The sequence below is a fragment of the Somniosus microcephalus genome, chromosome 11 (genome assembly GCF_052327205.1).
Source record: "Somniosus microcephalus isolate GS21.2 chromosome 11, FLI_Smic_1.0, whole genome shotgun sequence".
In the NCBI taxonomy this organism is placed as follows: domain Eukaryota; kingdom Metazoa; phylum Chordata; class Chondrichthyes; order Squaliformes; family Somniosidae; genus Somniosus; species Somniosus microcephalus.
In genome coordinates this window covers 136,367,207-136,386,200 of record NC_140997.1, presented here as the reverse complement: position 1 = coordinate 136,386,200, position 18,994 = coordinate 136,367,207, and positions in this window count along the sequence as shown.

The following is an 18,994-nucleotide window of genomic DNA, read 5'->3' as shown; positions in this document are numbered from 1 at the left end:
CCCCACCCTTCAGACAACCCCCACCCTTCAGACTCCCCCCGCCTTTCAGACACCCTCCAACCTTCAGACTCCCCCCGCAACCTTCAGACTCCCCCCACCGTTCAGACTCCCCCGCACCCTTCAGACTCCCCCCACCCTTCAGACTCCCCCCCACATACTTCAGACGCCCCCCAACCTTCAGACTCCCCCCACATCCTTCAGACTCCCCCGGCACACTTCAGACTCTCCCCACCCTTCAGACTCCCCCCCACCCTTCAGATTCCCCCCACCCTTCAGACTCCCCCCGCACACTTCAGACTCCCCCCACCCTTCACACTCCCCCGGCACACTTCAGACTCCCCCCACCCTTCAGACTCCCCCCGCCCTTCAGACTCCCCCCGCCTTTCAGACACCCTCCAACCTTCAGACTCCCCCCGCAACCTTCAGACTCCCCCCACTGTTCAGACTCCCCCCGCACCCTTCAGACTCCCCCCACCCTTCAGACTCCCCCCAACCTTCAGACTCCCTCCACCCTTCAGACTCCCCCCACCCTTCAGACTCCCCCCACCCTTCAGACTCTCCCCGCACCCTTCAGACTCCCCCCGCCATTCAGACACCCTCCAACCTTCAGACTCCCCCCGCAACCTTCAGACTCCCCCCACCGTTCAGACTCCGTCCACCCTTCAGACTCCCCCCGCCATTCAGACACCCTCCAACCTTCAGACTCCCCCCGCAACCTTCAGACTCCCCCCACCGTTCAGACTCCCTCCACCCTTCAGACTCCCTCCACCCTTCAGACGCCCCCCACCCTTCAGACTGCCCCCACCCTTCAGATTCCTCCCACCCTTCAGACTCACCCCCACCCTTCAGACTTCCCCGCACCCTTCAGACTCCCCCCACCCTTCAGACACCCCCCACCCTTCAGACTCCCCCCACCCTTCAGACTCCCCCCGCACCCTTCAGACTCCCCCCGCACCCTTCAGACTCCCCCCCACCCTTCAGACTCCCCCCGCACCCTTCAGACTCCCCCCGCACCCTTCAGACTCCCCCCACCCTTCAGACTCCCCCCCACCCTTCAGATTCCCCCCACCCTTCAGACTCCACCCACTCTTCAGACTCCCCCCCACCCCTCAGACTCTCCCCGCACCCTTCAGACTCCACCCACTCTTCAGACACCCTCCAACCTTCAGACTCCCCCCGCAACCTTCAGACTCCCCCCACCGTTCAGACTCCCCCCACACACTTCAGACTTCCCCCACCCTTCAGACTCCCCCTGCATCTTTCAGACTCCCCCCGCCCTTCAGACTCCCCCTGCATTTTTCAGACTCCCCCCGCCCTTCAGACTCTACCCACCCTTCAGACTCCCCCGCACCCTTCAGACTCCCCCCACCCTTCAGACTCCCTCCACCCTTCAGGCTCCCCCCACCCTTCAGACTCCCCCGCACCCTTCAGACTCCCTCCACCCTTCAGACTCCCCCCCACCCTTCAGACTCCCTCCACCCTTCAGACACCCCCCACCCTGCAGACACCCCGCACCCTTCAGACTCAATTCAATTCAATTCAATTCAAATCGCTTTATTGGCATGATAAGGTACATCTTATGTTGCCAAAGCATCAAAATACATTTATGGTTGAACACATAAACGCAGATCTATTCATACAGTGTATAAACAGATATATCCCTGAGTGTATAAATATACATTCGCATAATTTATATATACTCTTTTCTTAGGTTTACTGGTTGTCCCTCTGTTTATGGCAAGCTGTAACATAGTGTGCCGTTAGTGTTACACAGTTTCTCTCTTCCCCTAGTAGGTATGGGAGTTTTTGGTCGTCATTCAAATTTCTGAATTCAGGGCATATTTGTGAGAATTTTTGGTAGAAATTCTCCCTGATGCCTTGATATTTTCCACAGGCTGTGAAGAAGTGCATCTCTGTCTCCACCACTCCCTGACTGCAGTGAGAGCACATCCTGTCCTCTCTTGGCAGCCTGGTCTGCCTGTGTCTGCCTTTTTCGATCGCCAGGCTATGTTCACTAAGTCTGTACCTTGTCAAGGTTTTTCTCAGTTTGTTATCCTTTACCATGGTCAGGTACTCAGCCATGTTGTATTGTCTGTTTAGGGCCAAGTAGCAATTGAGTTTGCTTTGGGGTTTTGTTTCAGACACCCCCCACCCTTCAGACTCCCCCCCACACTTCAGACTCCCCCCACCCTTCAGACTCCCCCCACCCTTCAGACTCGCCCCGCACTCTTCAGACTCCCCCCACCCTTCAGACTCCCCCCCACACTTCAGACTCACCCCGCACCCTTCAGACTCCCCCCAACCTTCAGACTCCCCCCACCCTTCAGACTCATCCCGCACCCTTCAGACTCCACCCACCCTTCAGACTCCCCCCACCCTTCAGACACCCCCCCACCCTTCAGTCTCCCCCCTTCCCTTCAGTCTTTACTCACCCTTCAGACTCCCCACACACATCAGACTCCCCCCACCCTTCAGACTCCCCCCACCCTTCAGACTCCCCCCCCACCCTTCAGACTTCCCCGCACCATTCAGACTCCCTCGCACCCTTCAGACTCCCCGCACCCTTCAGACTCCCTCCACCCTTCAGACTCCTCCCACCATTCAGACTCCCCCCGGACCCTTCAGACTCTCCGCACCCTTCAGACTGCACCCCCTTCCCATCAGTCTCCCCCTCCCTACCTTTCAGACTCCCCCCTACCTTTCAGACTCCCCCTAATCTTCAAGCTCTCCCCATGCGTAATCTCACTCCACCCTTCAACACTCCCCACTCTTCAGACTCCCCCAGCACCCTTCAGACTCTGCCCCAAACTTCAGAATCCCCCTCCAGCCTTCAGATTCCCCTGCAGCCTTCAGACTTCCCACACCATTCAGACTCCCCCCAACCTTCAGACTCCCCCCACGGTCCAGACTCCTCCCCACCCTTCAGACACACCCGCACCCTTCAGACTCCCCCACCACCCTTCAGACTCCCCCGCACCCTTCAGACTCCCCCCTTCCCTTCAGGCTCCCCCGCACCTTTCAGACTTCCCCCACCTATCAGACACCCCCCACCCTTCAGACTCCCCCCACCCTTCAGACTCCCCCCGCACCCTTCAGACTCCCCCCAACCTTCAGACACACCCCCACCCTTCAGTCTCCCCCCACCCTTCAGACTCCCCCCTTCCCTTCAGACTCCCCCGCACCCTTCAGACACCCCCCGGACCCTTCAGACTTCCCCCACCCTTCAGACTCCCCCCACCCTTCAGACTCCCCCCGCACCCTTCAGACTCCCCCTGCCTTTCAGACTCCCCCTACTCTTCAGGCTCTCCCCATGCGTAAACTCACTCCACCCTTCAACACTCCGCACTCTTCAGACTCCCCCAGCACCCTTCAGACTCTGCCCCAAACTTCAGACTCCCCCACCACCCTTCAGACTCCCCCGCACCCTTCAGACTCCCCCCTTCCCTTCAGACTCCCCCGCACCCTTCAGACACCCCCCCACCCTTCAGACGCCCCCCACCCTTTAGGCTCCCCCCTTCCCTTCAGGCTCCCCCGCACCCTTCAGACTTCCCCCACCTTTCAGACACCCACCAACCTTCAGAGTCCCCCCACCCTTCAGACTCCCCTCGCACCCTTCAGACTCCCTCCACCCTTAAGACTCTCCCCACCCTTCCTTTCAGACTCCCCCCAACCCTTCAGACTCCCCCCACCCTTCAAAATCCCCCCACCCTTCAGAATCCCCTGCACCCTTCAGACACCCCCCACCCTTCCTTTCAGACTCCCCCCCACCCTTCAGACTCCCCCCCACCCTTCAAAATCCCCCCACCCTTCAGAATCCCCCGCACCCTTCAGACTCCCCCCACCCTTCCTTTCAGACTCCCCCCCACCCTTCAGACTCCCCCCACACCCTTCAGACTCCCCCCACCCTTCAGACTCCCCCCACCATTCAGATGCCCCCCACTCTTCAGACACCCCCGCTACCTTCAGACTCCCCCCACCCTTCAGACTCCCTCCACCCTTCAGACTCCCCCCTCACTTCAGACTCCCCCCACCCTTCAGACTACCCCCTTCCCTTCAGACTCCCCCGCACCCTTCAGACTCCCCCCGCCCTTCAGACTCCCCCCTTCCCTTCAGTCTCCCCCCACCCTTCAGACACCCCTCACCATTCAGACTCCCCCCGCACCCTTCAGACTCCCTCCACCCTTCAGACACCCCCCACCCTGCAGACACCCCGCACCCTTCAGACTCAATTCAATTCACTTCAATTCAAATCGCTTTTTTGGCATGATAAGGTACATCTTATGTTGCCAAAGCATCAAAATACATTTATGGTTGAACACATAAACGCAGATCTATTCATACAGTGTATAAACAGATATATCCCTGAGTGTATAAATATACATTCGCATAATTTATATATACTCTTTTCTTAGGTTTACTGGTTGTCCCTCTGTTTATGGCAAGCTGTAACATAGTGTGCCGCTAGTGTTACACAGTTTCTCTCTTCCCCTAGTAGGTATGGGAGTTTTTGGTCGTCATTCAAATTTCTGAATTCAGGGCATATTTGTGAGAATTTTTGGTAGAAATTCTCCCTTATGCCCTGATATTTTCCACAAGCTGTGAGGAAGTGCATCTTTGTCTCCACCACTCCCTGACTGCAGTGAGAGCATATCCTGTCCTCTCTTGGCAGCCTGGTCTGCCTGTGTCTACCTTTTTCGATCGCCAGGCTATGTTCACTAAGTCTGTACCTTGTCAAGGTTTTTCTCAGTTTGTTATCCTTTACCATGGTCAGGTACTCAGCCATGTTGTATTGTCTGCTTAGGGCCAAGTAGCAATTGAGTTTGCTTTGGGGTTTTGTTTCAGACACCCCCCACCCTTCAGACACCCCCCACCCTTCAGACTCCCCCCACCCTTCAGACTCGCCCCGCACCCTTCAGACTCCCCCCATCCTTCAGACTCCCCCCCACGCTTCAGACTTCCCCGCACCCTTCAGACTCCCCCCCACCCTTCGGACTCCCCCCACCCTTCAGACTCACCCCGCACCCTTCAGACTCCCCCCAACCTTCAGACACCCCCCCACCCTTCAGTCTCCCCCCACCCTCCAGGCTCCCCCCTTCCCTTCAGTCTTCACTCACCCTTCAGACTCCCCCCACCCTTCAAACTCCCCCCCACCCTTCAGACTCCCCCCGCACCCTTCAGACTCCCCCCACCCTTCAGACTCCCCCCTCACCCTTCAGACTTCCCCGCACCCTTCAGACTCCCCCCACCCTTCAGACTAACCCCCCAACCCTTCAGACTCCCCGCACCCTTCAGACTCCCTCCACCCTTCAGACTCCTCCCACCATTCAGACTCCCCCCGGACCCTTCAGACTCCCCGCACCCTTCAGACTGCACCCCCTTCCCTTCAGTCTCCCCCTCCCTACCTTTCAGACTCCCCCCTACCTTTCAGACTCCCCCTACTCTTCAAGCTCTCCCCATGCGTAAACTCACTCCACCCTTCAACACTCCCCACTCTTCAGACTCCCCCAACACCCTTCAGACTCTGCCCCAAACTTCAGACTCCCCCTCCAGCCTTCAGACTCCCCCCAACCTTCAGACTCCCCCCACCCTCCAGACTCCTCCCCACCCTTCAGACACACCCGCACCCTTCAGACTCCCACGCACCCTTCAGACTCTCCCCACCCTTCAGACTCCCCCCTTCCCTTCAGACTCCCCCGCACCCTTCAGACACCCCCCCACCCTTCAGACGCCCCCCACACTTCAGACTCCCCCCTTCCCTTCAGGCTCCCGCGCACCTTTCAGACTTCCCCCACCTATCAGACGCCCCCCACCCTTCAGACTCCCCCCACCCTTCAGACGTCCCCGCACCCTTCAGACTCCCCCCAACCCTTCAGACTCCCCCCACCCTTCAGACTCCCCCCGCACCCTTCAGACTCCCCCCAACCTTCAGACACCCCCCCACCCTTCAGTCTCCCCCCACCCTCCAGGCTCCCCCCTTCCCTTCAGTTTCCCCCACCCTTCAGACTCCCCCCACCCTTCAGACTCCCCCCTTCCCTTCAGACTCCCCCGCACCCTTCAGACACCCCCCCACCCTTCAGACGCACCCCACCCTTCAGACTCCCCCCTTCCCTTCAGGCTCCCGCGCACCTTTCAGACTTCCCCCACCTATCAGACACCCCCCACCCTTCAGACTCCCCCCACCCTTCAGACTCCCCCGCACCCTTCAGACACCCCCCCACCCTTCAGACGCCCCCCACACTTCAGACTCCCCCCTTCCCTTCAGGCTCCCGCGCACCTTTCAGACTTCCCCTGCCTATCAGACACCCCCCACCCTTCAGACTCCCCCAACCCTTCAGACTTCCCCGCACCGTTCAGACTCCCCGCAACCCTTCAGTTTCCCCCACCCTTCAGACTCCCCCCACCCTTCAGACTCCCCCCACCCTTCAGACTCCCCCCTTCCCTTCAGACTCCCCCGCACCCTTCAGACACCCCCCCACCCTTCAGACGCACCCCACCCTTCAGACTCCCCCCTTCCCTTCAGGCCCCCCTACCCTTCAGACACCCCCCGCACCCTTCAGACTCCACCCACTCTTCAGACACCCTCCAACCTTCAGACTCCCCCCGCAACCTTCAGACTCCCCCCACCGTTCAGACTCCCCCCACACACTTCAGACTTCCCCCACCCTTCAGACTCCCCCTGCATCTTTCAGACTCCCCCCGCCCTTCAGACTCCCCCTGCATTTTTCAGACTCCCCCCGCCCTTCAGACTCTACCCCACGCTTCGGACTACCCCCACCCTTCAGACACCCCCCACCCTTCAGCCTCCCCCCCACCCTTCAGACTCCCCCCACCCGTCAGTCTGCCCCCACCCTTCAGACTCCACCGCACCCTTCAGACTGCACCCCACGCTTCAGACTCCAACCCTCCCTTCAGACTCGCCCCACCCTTCAGACTCCCCCGCACCCTTCAGACTCCCCCCACCCTTCAGACTCCCTCCACCCTTCAGGCTCCCCCCACCCTTCAGACTCCCCCGCACCCTTCAGACTCCCTCCACCCTTCAGACTCCCCCCCACCCTTCAGACTCCCTCCACCCTTCAGACACCCCCCACCCTGCAGACACCCCGCACCCTTCAGACTCAATTCAATTCAATTCAATTCAAATCGCTTTATTGGCATGATAAGGTACATCTTATGTTGCCAAAGCATCAAAATACATTTATGGTTGAACACATAAACGCAGATCTATTCATACAGTGTATAAACAGATATATCCCTGAGTGTATAAATATACATTCGCATAATTTATATATACTCTTTTCTTAGGTTTACTGGTTGTCCCTCTGTTTATGGCAAGCTGTAACATAGTGTGCCGTTAGTGTTACACAGTTTCTCTCTTCCCCTAGTAGGTATGGGAGTTTTTGGTCGTCATTCAAATTTCTGAATTCAGGGCATATTTGTGAGAATTTTTGGTAGAAATTCTCCCTGATGCCTTGATATTTTCCACAGGCTGTGAAGAAGTGCATCTCTGTCTCCACCACTCCCTGACTGCAGTGAGAGCACATCCTGTCCTCTCTTGGCAGCCTGGTCTGCCTGTGTCTGCCTTTTTCGATCGCCAGGCTATGTTCACTAAGTCTGTACCTTGTCAAGGTTTTTCTCAGTTTGTTATCCTTTACCATGGTCAGGTACTCAGCCATGTTGTATTGTCTGTTTAGGGCCAAGTAGCAATTGAGTTTGCTTTGGGGTTTTGTTTCAGACACCCCCCACCCTTCAGACTCCCCCCCACACTTCAGACTCCCCCCACCCTTCAGACTCCCCCCACCCTTCAGACTCGCCCCGCACTCTTCAGACTCCCCCCACCCTTCAGACTCCCCCCCACACTTCAGACTCACCCCGCACCCTTCAGACTCCCCCCAACCTTCAGACTCCCCCCACCCTTCAGACTCATCCCGCACCCTTCAGACTCCACCCACCCTTCAGACTCCCCCCACCCTTCAGACACCCCCCCACCCTTCAGTCTCCCCCCTTCCCTTCAGTCTTTACTCACCCTTCAGACTCCCCACACACATCAGACTCCCCCCACCCTTCAGACTCCCCCCACCCTTCAGACTCCCCCCCCACCCTTCAGACTTCCCCGCACCATTCAGACTCCCTCGCACCCTTCAGACTCCCCGCACCCTTCAGACTCCCTCCACCCTTCAGACTCCTCCCACCATTCAGACTCCCCCCGGACCCTTCAGACTCTCCGCACCCTTCAGACTGCACCCCCTTCCCATCAGTCTCCCCCTCCCTACCTTTCAGACTCCCCCCTACCTTTCAGACTCCCCCTAATCTTCAAGCTCTCCCCATGCGTAATCTCACTCCACCCTTCAACACTCCCCACTCTTCAGACTCCCCCAGCACCCTTCAGACTCTGCCCCAAACTTCAGAATCCCCCTCCAGCCTTCAGATTCCCCTGCAGCCTTCAGACTTCCCACACCATTCAGACTCCCCCCAACCTTCAGACTCCCCCCACGGTCCAGACTCCTCCCCACCCTTCAGACACACCCGCACCCTTCAGACTCCCCCACCACCCTTCAGACTCCCCCGCACCCTTCAGACTCCCCCCTTCCCTTCAGGCTCCCCCGCACCTTTCAGACTTCCCCCACCTATCAGACACCCCCCACCCTTCAGACTCCCCCCACCCTTCAGACTCCCCCCGCACCCTTCAGACTCCCCCCAACCTTCAGACACACCCCCACCCTTCAGTCTCCCCCCACCCTTCAGACTCCCCCCTTCCCTTCAGACTCCCCCGCACCCTTCAGACACCCCCCGGACCCTTCAGACTTCCCCCACCCTTCAGACTCCCCCGCACACTTCAGACACCCCCCCACCCTTCAGTCTCCCCCCTACCCTTCAGACACCCCCCGGACCCTTCAGACTTCCCCCACCCTTCAGACTCCCCCCGCACCCTTCAGACTCCCCCCACCCTTCAGACTCCCCCCACCCTTCAGACTCCCCCCGCACCCTTCAGACTCCCCCTGCCTTTCAGACTCCCCCTACTCTTCAGGCTCTCCCCATGCGTAAACTCACTCCACCCTTCAACACTCCGCACTCTTCAGACTCCCCCAGCACCCTTCAGACTCTGCCCCAAACTTCAGACTCCCCCACCACCCTTCAGACTCCCCCGCACCCTTCAGACTCCCCCCTTCCCTTCAGACTCCCCCGCACCCTTCAGACACCCCCCCACCCTTCAGACGCCCCCCACCCTTTAGGCTCCCCCCTTCCCTTCAGGCTCCCCCGCACCCTTCAGACTTCCCCCACCTTTCAGACACCCACCAACCTTCAGAGTCCCCCCACCCTTCAGACTCCCCTCGCACCCTTCAGACTCCCTCCACCCTTAAGACTCTCCCCACCCTTCCTTTCAGACTCCCCCCAACCCTTCAGACTCCCCCCACCCTTCAAAATCCCCCCACCCTTCAGAATCCCCTGCACCCTTCAGACACCCCCCACCCTTCCTTTCAGACTCCCCCCCACCCTTCAGACTCCCCCCCACCCTTCAAAATCCCCCCACCCTTCAGAATCCCCCGCACCCTTCAGACTCCCCCCACCCTTCCTTTCAGACTCCCCCCCACCCTTCAGACTCCCCCCACACCCTTCAGACTCCCCCCACCCTTCAGATGCCCCCCACTCTTCAGACACCCCCGCTACCTTCAGACTCCCCCCACCCTTCAGACTCCCTCCACCCTTCAGACTCCCCCCTCACTTCAGACTCCCCCCACCCTTCAGACTACCCCCTTCCCTTCAGACTCCCCCGCACCCTTCAGACTCCCCCCGCCCTTCAGACTCCCCCCTTCCCTTCAGTCTCCCCCCACCCTTCAGACACCCCGCACCATTCAGACTCCCCCCGCACCCTTCAGACTCCCTCCACCCTTCAGACACCCCCCACCCTGCAGACACCCCGCACCCTTCAGACTCAATTCAATTCACTTCAATTCAAATCGCTTTTTTGGCATGATAAGGTACATCTTATGTTGCCAAAGCATCAAAATACATTTATGGTTGAACACATAAACGCAGATCTATTCATACAGTGTATAAACAGATATATCCCTGAGTGTATAAATATACATTCGCATAATTTATATATACTCTTTTCTTAGGTTTACTGGTTGTCCCTCTGTTTATGGCAAGCTGTAACATAGTGTGCCGTTAGTGTTACACAGTTTCTCTCTTCCCCTAGTAGGTATGGGAGTTTTTGGTCGTCATTCAAATTTCTGAATTCAGGGCATATTTGTGAGAATTTTTGGTAGAAATTCTCCCTTATGCCCTGATATTTTCCACAAGCTGTGAGGAAGTGCATCTTTGTCTCCACCACTCCCTGACTGCAGTGAGAGCATATCCTGTCCTCTCTTGGCAGCCTGGTCTGCCTGTGTCTACCTTTTTCGATCGCCAGGCTATGTTCACTAAGTCTGTACCTTGTCAAGGTTTTTCTCAGTTTGTTATCCTTTACCATGGTCAGGTACTCAGCCATGTTGTATTGTCTGCTTAGGGCCAAGTAGCAATTGAGTTTGCTTTGGGGTTTTGTTTCAGACACCCCCCACCCTTCAGACACCCCCCACCCTTCAGACTCCCCCCACCCTTCAGACTCGCCCCGCACCCTTCAGACTCCCCCCATCCTTCAGACTCCCCCCCACGCTTCAGACTTCCCCGCACCCTTCAGACTCCCCCCCACCCTTCGGACTCCCCCCACCCTTCAGACTCACCCCGCACCCTTCAGACTCCCCCCAACCTTCAGACACCCCCCCACCCTTCAGTCTCCCCCCACCCTCCAGGCTCCCCCCTTCCCTTCAGTCTTCACTCACCCTTCAGACTCCCCCCACCCTTCAAACTCCCCCCCACCCTTCAGACTCCCCCCGCACCCTTCAGACTCCCCCCACCCTTCAGACTCCCCCCTCACCCTTCAGACTTCCCCGCACCCTTCAGACTCCCCCCACCCTTCAGACTAACCCCCCAACCCTTCAGACTCCCCGCACCCTTCAGACTCCCTCCACCCTTCAGACTCCTCCCACCATTCAGACTCCCCCCGGACCCTTCAGACTCCCCGCACCCTTCAGACTGCACCCCCTTCCCTTCAGTCTCCCCCTCCCTACCTTTCAGACTCCCCCCTACCTTTCAGACTCCCCCTACTCTTCAAGCTCTCCCCATGCGTAAACTCACTCCACCCTTCAACACTCCCCACTCTTCAGACTCCCCCAACACCCTTCAGACTCTGCCCCAAACTTCAGACTCCCCCTCCAGCCTTCAGACTCCCCCCAACCTTCAGACTCCCCCCACCCTCCAGACTCCTCCCCACCCTTCAGACACACCCGCACCCTTCAGACTCCCACGCACCCTTCAGACTCTCCCCACCCTTCAGACTCCCCCCTTCCCTTCAGACTCCCCCGCACCCTTCAGACACCCCCCCACCCTTCAGACGCCCCCCACACTTCAGACTCCCCCCTTCCCTTCAGGCTCCCGCGCACCTTTCAGACTTCCCCCACCTATCAGACGCCCCCCACCCTTCAGACTCCCCCCACCCTTCAGACGTCCCCGCACCCTTCAGACTCCCCCCAACCCTTCAGACTCCCCCCACCCTTCAGACTCCCCCCGCACCCTTCAGACTCCCCCCAACCTTCAGACACCCCCCCACCCTTCAGTCTCCCCCCACCCTCCAGGCTCCCCCCTTCCCTTCAGTTTCCCCCACCCTTCAGACTCCCCCCACCCTTCAGACTCCCCCCTTCCCTTCAGACTCCCCCGCACCCTTCAGACACCCCCCCACCCTTCAGACGCACCCCACCCTTCAGACTCCCCCCTTCCCTTCAGGCTCCCGCGCACCTTTCAGACTTCCCCCACCTATCAGACACCCCCCACCCTTCAGACTCCCCCCACCCTTCAGACTCCCCCGCACCCTTCAGACACCCCCCCACCCTTCAGACGCCCCCCACACTTCAGACTCCCCCCTTCCCTTCAGGCTCCCGCGCACCTTTCAGACTTCCCCTGCCTATCAGACACCCCCCACCCTTCAGACTCCCCCAACCCTTCAGACTTCCCCGCACCGTTCAGACTCCCCGCAACCCTTCAGTTTCCCCCACCCTTCAGACTCCCCCCACCCTTCAGACTCCCCCCACCCTTCAGACTCCCCCCTTCCCTTCAGACTCCCCCGCACCCTTCAGACACCCCCCCACCCTTCAGACGCACCCCACCCTTCAGACTCCCCCCTTCCCTTCAGGCCCCCCTACCCTTCAGACACCCCCCGGACCCTTCAGACTTCCCCCAACCTTCGGACTCCCCCCGCACCCTTCAGACTCCCCCCACCCTTCAGACTCTCCCCCCACCCTTCAGACTCCCCCCGCACCCTTCAGACTCCCCCCACCCTTCAGACTCCCCCCGGACCCTTCAGGCTTCCCCCATCCTTCAGACTCCCCCCGCACCCTTCAGACTTCCCCCAGCCTTCAGACTCTCCCCGCACCCTTCAGACACCCCCCCCACCCTTCAGAATCCCCCGTACACTTCAGACTCCCCACACCCGTCAGACTCCCCCCACCCATCAGACTCTCCCCGCACCCTTCAGACATCCGCCCACCATTCAGACAGCCCCTGCACCCTTCAGACTCCCCCCACCCTTCAGACTCCCGCCGGACCCTTCAGACATCCGCCCACCATTCAGACAGCCCCTGCACCCTTCAGACTCCCCCCACCCATCAGACTCTCCCCGCACCCTTCAGACATCCGCCCACCATTCAGACAGCCCCTGCACCCTTCAGACTCCCCCCACCCTTCAGACTCCCGCCGGACCCTTCAGACATCCCCCCACCCTTCAGACTCCCACACCCTTCAAACATCCCCCCGCCCTTCAGACTCCCCCCTTCCCTTCAGACTCCCCCGCATCCTTCAGACTCCCCCGCACCCTTCAGACTCCCCCCGCACCCTTCAGACTTCCCCCACCTGTCAGACACCCCCCACCCTTCAGACTCCCCCCGCACCCTTCAGACTTCCCCCACCCTTCAGACACCCCCCACCCTTCAGACTCCACTCACCCTTCAGACTCCCCCCCACCCTTCAGACTCCCCCCACTCTTCAGACTCTCCCCACTGTTATGTCTGACATTTGGTGATAGGTACTCGATTGCCTTGGTCTGAGCACATGGGCCTAGAAATTCAGTATAGCCACTTTTGGGGCGGTAAAGTCGGGCGGCCGCTAAAGTTTGCGCCCGGCGCAAAGTCGCGCCCCCTTCGCCGATATTCAGTCGCATCGCCCCAAGAGGTTGCTGCTGCGCTAAAACAGGCGATGCACGACTATCTTTAGGCGCTAAGCCGGCGGTGCTGAGCGATACCCCCGAGGCCGGGCGCAGCGCAGGTGCGGCGAGTTCTTGATTGACGGCAGACACTCTGGCGCCGGTCAGCTCTTAAAGGGGGAGGGTGGATTTATTTGCCTGCCACGCCCTGCACACTGCAGCCCTCAACCTAGGCCTGACCACTTCAGCTTCACCTGTACAACGCCCAGGACTATGGAGAAGGCCAGGGAGAGAGCGCAGCGCTTCAGCGACGGTGACCTGAGGCTGCTGGTTGGCGGAGTGGAGCGCAGGCGCCATGTTTTGTTCCCAGAAGGTGGCAAGAGGCCGCTGCCCAGCGCCTACCGGAAAGCCTGGAGGGAGGTGTCCAACAGCGTGGTTGCCAGGACTCCTGTGCAATGCTGGAAGAAGTTCAACGACCTCACTCGGGTTGTCAGGGTGAGTACCCTTTCCAGTGTCCTCCTCATCCTTGCATGTGCACCTCACATTATGGGCAAAGGGACCTGAAAGCCCTAATGGCCAGCCCTCATCCAGCAGCTATGGGACTGGCATGAAAATCAATTGCACATTCAGCACTTTACACACTGTCCAAGCTATTCGACCATGGGAGGCATTGCAGACAAGATCAGGGCTACACACTGTCCAAGCTATTCGACCATGGGAGGCATTACAGACAAGATCAGGGCTTCACACTGTACTAGCTACTCGACCATGGGAGGCAGTGCAGACAAGATCAGGGCTTCACACTGTACTAGCTATTCGACCATGGGAGGCAGTGCAGACAAGATCAGGGCTTCACACTGTACTTAGAGGCCGTCCTTTCTCTTGCAGGCCAAGGTGGCGCACAACCGGCACAACCGAACTGAGACCGGGGGAGGCCGTCCTGACCTCAAAGAGCTCTCCGACCTCGACCAGCGTGTGGAGCGCATTATGGTAGGCTGGCTGATTGGCCCCGTCACCAGTGGAGATGCCGACCCTGTTCTGGGCACCAATGGTAAGGGCATCACCTTTTGGACCTCTCTCGTTCCACTTGCGCATCAGATCAGCATCCTTTGCCACTGTCCGACCAATGCGGTGAATGGCACCACTCATGTCTCCCTCGCTGCCGCCCTGTCCTCACTCTAAAGCTACTCTTGTGCCTTCCTGCTTTCAGATGGTGAATCGCCAGGTGAGGAGGCGGGCCCTCAAGCTGCCACTGTCAGCTCTTCGGAAGACGAGGAGGAGGAAGAGGAAGCCGGCCCATCAGTGCCACCCTCAGCCGCGCCAGCCCATGGCAATGTAGGGGACACGTCTTCCCTGGAGGGGAGCCGGGGGAAAGGGTCGGAGGAGAGTGAGGCTCCGGGGCCCAGCGGCCTGCAGCAACGCGGGAGGGGTGGGGAAGCTCAGCGGACTTCTCCCCAGAGGGTCAGTGCGGCCTCCAGTCCTGCGACGGTGAGCGCAGAGGAGGTGTGCCTCCTAGAGGAAATGGCCGTCCAGGCTGAGCGCAGGCACACTGAGCTCATGGCTGCAGTGGCAAGGATGCCTGACTCCACAGCGTCTCTGTCAAGGAGTGTGCAGCAATTCGGAGCAGCACAGGCCAGGAGTCTGCAACAATTCAGTGCAGCACAGGCCAGGAGTCTGGAACTATTCAGTGCAGCACAGGCCAGGAGTCTGCAGGACTTCGCGGCAGCACAGTCGGCTTCTAGCCAAGTGCTCAGTCGTGCCGTCCATTCACTGGCTGGTGTCATGCGGACACAGACCAGGGCCACACGTGCACTAACTGCTGCCACCCTCGCTGGATCAGCCAGGCATCGCCAGGGCACTCGCCGCGCAGCAGCAGCCCAGCAGTCTGTTCTTCAGCTGTTTGCTGCGCATGCTGCAGTGCTGGCCCGTGCGAGTGCAAATGTCTCAGGCGACCAGCGAGCACCTGCGATCTGCCAGGTTGCCACCATTCCAGCAGCTGCCACGAGCTGCTGGACAGACTGCTGCCGCCCAGCCAGAGTTGGAGCAGTCAGCAGCCGGCCACTCCAAGGTCAGAGCTGGTGCAGGCCGACCCCCAAGGGCATCTGCCGTCTCGCCATCTGCCCCTCAGCAGCCTTCCCCCAGCCTTGCTGCAGCCACTGGGCTCCCATTGAGGAGGAGCAGCAGGGCGGGCAGGGGCCAGGCAAGGATGCGCAAGGCATCGCCCTCGCAGGGCAAAAAGTAGAGGTATGCACAAATGCCTGGTGCTTGTTGTAAGGCCGACACTGGTGCAGTTGTTTTTGTGTAAGGCCGAGACTGGTGTCTTTCTTTCTTTTTGTAAGGCTGAGACTGGTAGTTTTGTGTTTTTGGAGGGGGCTTCTCCACATGAGCATGTAATGTGGGAAGGGCAGAGGTTTTCAATAAATTATTGCTGTTAAATTGCAGTGTGCATGGTTTTTTGGTTAAGTCCTGGTTGCCCTGCTCGGCTGAGGGCTTGTGGAGCGGCTACATTCATCTGCTGACATTGGCACAAGCCAGTCCCTGAGAGGGGGCCTAGAACCGACGTTCAATAAGCCAGCGACGGGCGGTCCTTGCGCTTTCTGCCTCCCTCCTGTGCTGGTCCTCCTCCTCCTCCTCCTCCTCAGGTGGTCCTCCAATCTCTGGTGGCAGTGGCTGAGTCCTGTGGATAGCCAGGTTGTGCAGCATGCAGCAAATGACCACGAAATGGGAGACTCGCTCCGGCGAATACTGTAGGGCTCCACCGGAATGATCCAGACAGCGGAACCGTTGCTTCAGGACGCCGATTGTTTGTTCGATGATGTTCCTGGTCGCTTGATGGCTCTCATTGTATCCCTCTTCAGCAGGGGTGCTGGGCGCACGGAGCGGGGTCATCAGCCAGGTACACAAAGGATAGCCTTTGTCCCCGATAAGCCATCCTCGTGGGTGAGGCTGTGCCTGGAACATGTCTGCCACAGAAGTCTGGCGCAGGATGAAGGCATCGTGGCTGCTGCCTGGAAAGCGGGCATTGACAGCTAGGATGAGCTGCCTGTGGTCACACACCAGCTGGACGTTCAGCGAATGGTAGCCCTTCCGGTTGCGGTAATCCTCGGCATTCTCCAGAGGTGCCCGCAAAGCCACATGCGTGCAGTCAATGGCGCCCTGCACCATGGGGAAGCCCGCGAATGCTGCAAAGCCCATTGCACGCTGTTGCTGCTTGGCAAGGGCCATGGAGAAGAAGATGAACTGACGTCTCCTTTTGAAAAGGGCATTGGTCACCTGGCGGATGCAGCAATGCACGGCGAACTGGGAGGTGTTGGCAATGTCCCCAGTAGCGGATTGGAAGGAGCCGGTGGCATAGAAGTTGAGAGCCACCGTCACCTTCACTGCCACCGACAGAGACGTCCTGCTCCTCAGCTGTGGCTGCAGATCACCGCCAAGCAGCTGGCAGATCTCTGTGACCACGTCCCTTCTGAATCGCAGCCTCCGAACACACTGCTCCTCAGACATGTTGAGATAGGAGAACTGCTGGCAGTATACCCTGGGTGGGTAAGGCCTCCTTTGCCGACGCCTGTTGCCCCCTCTCCGTCTAGCCAGGGCTGCCACTCTCTCACGGCGTCTGTGAGCCCTTTGGATGTAATTGAGAAAGCCAGCGTTGACACCCATTGCAGCCCCCATAATATGCTGGCAAACAATGAGATGTCAATGAAGGCAAAGACTAGTGGAAAGCTGTGGCCTGAAGCCAGAAATACCTGTCCGAGTGTTGGCCCAAAGCAGAAAGCTATCTACCTTGGTCTCTCTCCAAAGATCCATTTCTCAAGAAGGAGTGCTGCGAAATGGCAGCCTTTTATATTGCAGGAGGAGTGCCCTTTAATTTGCGCCCCCCGTGTCCCGCATCGGCTGAGCACCGTTCCACTCTAACAGTCGCTAGGGGCGCCAGGCGCACAATGGGGCATCGCCACTGAATTTCCGGTTGGGGGCGCACAAAGGGCGTTGCATGAGGAAATGACATCATGATCTGCGCGCGCAGCTGAGTGCGCGCAAAGACTTTGCGCCGCCGCTAAATCTCTAGTGAAGTTGGGGCGAGGCGCAGTTCGCGCTGCGCCCGGGCGCTAGCCGCCTAGCGCCCGACATCTACTCCTCCTAAGGCGCTAACGGCTGGCGCAACCAACTGAATTTCTAGGCCATGGAGTTTGATAGTGCTGTTATCATTGTATTGTGTATAGGTATTCGATTGCTTGTGCCTGGAAGTTGTAATGATATCAGCAAATAGAGATGGTATTTGCCTGTTCGATTATGATGCCTTAACAGCATGTTTGCATGTATTGATTGCTTGTGCCTGACCAGCAGAGGGCATGTGACCAAGACGAGCAAGGCAGTTTAGTTTGGTTTCAGTTTCGTTCTAGATGTATCACTAGCATCGTGACTCCTGTAAATGCTGTATAAAGAGTTGAACAGACTTAGATTAAAAGACATCTTCTTTCATAAATGTCTCGTCATTGAACCCACAAAGAAATCAATACATGGTGTCAGAAGTGATTGAAAGAGATGAAGAGAAAAAATCTGAAGTTAAATCAGCTCTCCACAGATTAGCAAGCCAAAAGAGAACATCGTTACTTATCATTAGAGAATAGCTAACGAAGTGAAAAATGGAAGGTTTACTCCCACCGGCGACGCTTCAGTTGACAGGTAATGTGGCTGAAAATTGGAGAAGGTTCAAACAACATGTGGGGTTGTATTTATCAGCAATCGGAGCTGACGAGAAAAGTAATAAAAGGAAATCGTCACTGTTCTTACATGTCGTGGGTGATGAAGCGCTGGAGGTGTATAATAACTTCACATTCGCTGCTAATGGAGACAAAATGAAGCTAGATAAAATAATGGAACAGTTTGAGGCCTACTGCATACCTAAGCGTAACGTGATGTTTGAGAGGCACAGATTTTTCACATGTGTACAGAAAACAGGTGAGACTATTGATCAGTATGTGGCTGAACTGAGAAACCGAAGCAAAACATGTGAATTTGGGGGACTGACAGACTCGCTGATAAAAGACAGACTGGTGTGTGGTATTCCGGATAATGGTCTAAGGGAAAGACTGCTAAGAGAGCAAGATCTAGACCTGGGAAAAGCCATAGCACTGTGTAGGGCTACAGAGACTGTGAAGTTGCAGGCAAAGGAGCTGTTCAGTGACAATAGCTGCAATGTGGATGCAGTGAGAATGAACGGACATGAACCGTTTAACAAAAAGAGTGCCAATGTGAAAAAAGAGGCGTGGCCAGCGAACAAAAATGAAAGGGACAATCGAAAGTCATGTAGTCGATGCGGTACACAGCATCCACCAAGAAAGTGTCCAGCATATGGTAAAACATGCAATAGTTGCAACAAGAAAAACCATTATGCCCGTTGCTGTAAGAACCAAATGCAACAAAGCAAGGTCCATGCAGTAGATGAAAGCGACATAGAGGAGTTCTATGTAGATGTTGTGTCTGAAAACAAAAAAGAAGAAAGAGACTGGATGTTGACACTAAAAGTGAATGACATATACATTCCATTTAAATTGGATACTGGAGCACAAGTTAATGTGATATCAGAGACTGATTTTAAGAAAATTAGACCCAGACCAAAGATACATGGAATAAAAGTGAAAGTGACAGGATACTCAGGTACTGATATACCAGTGAAAGGAAGATGCATTGTCAAAGTAACACACAAGGACAGAGAGCACACGCTAGCATTAATCGTGGTGCCAAAGGATGTGCAAGCCATAC